This window comes from Alosa sapidissima, chromosome 4, assembly GCF_018492685.1.
Source record: "Alosa sapidissima isolate fAloSap1 chromosome 4, fAloSap1.pri, whole genome shotgun sequence".
In the NCBI taxonomy this organism is placed as follows: Eukaryota; Metazoa; Chordata; class Actinopteri; order Clupeiformes; family Clupeidae; genus Alosa; species Alosa sapidissima.
The window spans coordinates 34,647,816-34,649,397 of record NC_055960.1 but is presented as its reverse complement, the minus strand read 5'-3'; the positions used below and the strand labels follow the sequence as shown (position 1 = coordinate 34,649,397).

Here is a 1,582-nt window from a genome sequence, read left to right as displayed (position 1 = left end):
TGGGATGCTCTGGGAGAGGTGGCATAAAGGTTTCCTTCAACACAAGCAGACTTCAACGCACCATAAAGATCACAATGCTGGAGTTTTCACACCCCCGATGTACAGTAGAGACTTCACATTCACAAAGCACAATTGAAACCCAGGTCAAATGAAAAGAATCATCACTCAAATTGCTTCCTTTTCCTGCTTCCTTATACACTTATTCCTTAAAAAACAGAAATCAAATCAATATAAAAATGCATCATACATGTTTTTTTTTAATCTCTAAAAAGCCTGGTGAATATTAAAACGATTTATTTTACACAAAGAAAAAAATATATAGGTAATATGGCTCTCCACTTGCCATATTCCAAAATGCAAGTGGTTTAAATATTTTCATATTTAAATGGCTCTGCATTAAAGATAGAAAAGGTAATTTATGAAGAATAAAATAAAATAAAAAAAGGACAACACAAATAAAATACATATAAGTGGCTTTGAGGGATTTCACATCTGCATAAAAATGCACTTCAGAAAATATTGTATAAAGGCAAAAAAATGATCTATATTTTTTCCAGTGCTTTGGGAGAGAGGGAAAAAAATCAAAAACAAAAATAAAGTCAACAAACAAACAAACAGTTTTCATACATCAACCTTTTCTCTTTCTCTTTGTACAGTTGAAGAGTCAGAGCCAATTCATCTGCTGGCTCTGTACTTCCTGCTACACACACTGGGGCTCATGTGGGCTGTGATTGGCCAAGCGGACCAGAGGCGGTCCCCCCCCCCCCGCCCACCATGCCACAGCCAATCAGAGACGGGGCTGGGAGTGTGTGATTGGCTGTGGCAGTATGTGCTTCCTAACTCCTTTCTCTACTCCTCCCAGCGATGGCCTTCTCTACCAGTGCCACGGTCAACCTGCCGACCCATCAAACAAAATGGTTGCCATGGTTACTAATGCTTACCATCAGACTCCTCTTTGGGCTACATTACACAAACAATAACCATCCTAAAACACACAGTTTGGCAGTTAGGCTTCCTGTGGTGTGGACCTAGTTTTGGCGGTGTGTGTGTAAGTGTTTGTACGCGTGTGTATGTGTGTGTACGTGTGTGTGTGTGTGTGTGTGTGTGTGTGATCACACCTGAAGAGGACGGCATGGCCTAAGGGTGTCGTTGAATGCCAGCTGTCTGTCCCACAGTACCTTGGGAACAGGGAACAGGAAGCACACTTCTTTAAAATGCTACGCGTGTGTTCTGAGCTCACGTAGCAGTGACCGCCCGGCCATCTTCCCTGTGTGTGTGTGTGTGTGATGGCCATCTTCCCTCTGTGTGTGTGTGTGTGTGTGTGTGTGTGTGTGTGTGTGTGTGTGTGTGTGTGATGGCCATCTTCCCTGCACAAACTTAACCAACTGGCACCGAGGGAAGCCAGGGACTACCTTTGTTTGGGATGGCACACACACGGTGGCCCTGATGCTGTGTGTGTGTGTGTGTGATGGTCATCTGAAGGTGTGTGACAATAAAGACGCTTCAATAACAGAGACACAGAGAACGGCCTGGCAGTTTCCCTTCAAGGACGAGAATCTTATGGATCTGACAAAGGGGAGGC

The 1,582-nt window shown here is 43.8% G+C and overlaps 1 protein-coding gene across 1 annotated transcript in view; it reads right to left on the bottom strand.

Moving 5' to 3' along the window:
• Positions 1-237: 237 nt before the first annotated feature.
• tfeb (transcription factor EB) overlaps positions 238-1,582 on the bottom strand; it is a 21,310-nt gene continuing 19,965 nt past the window's right edge. Inside the window, 1 exon segment of the mRNA XM_042090728.1 lies at positions 238-1,582. This exon segment is cut by the window's right edge and continues 761 nt beyond it. The gene's annotated coding sequence lies outside the window, so the exon portion shown is untranslated.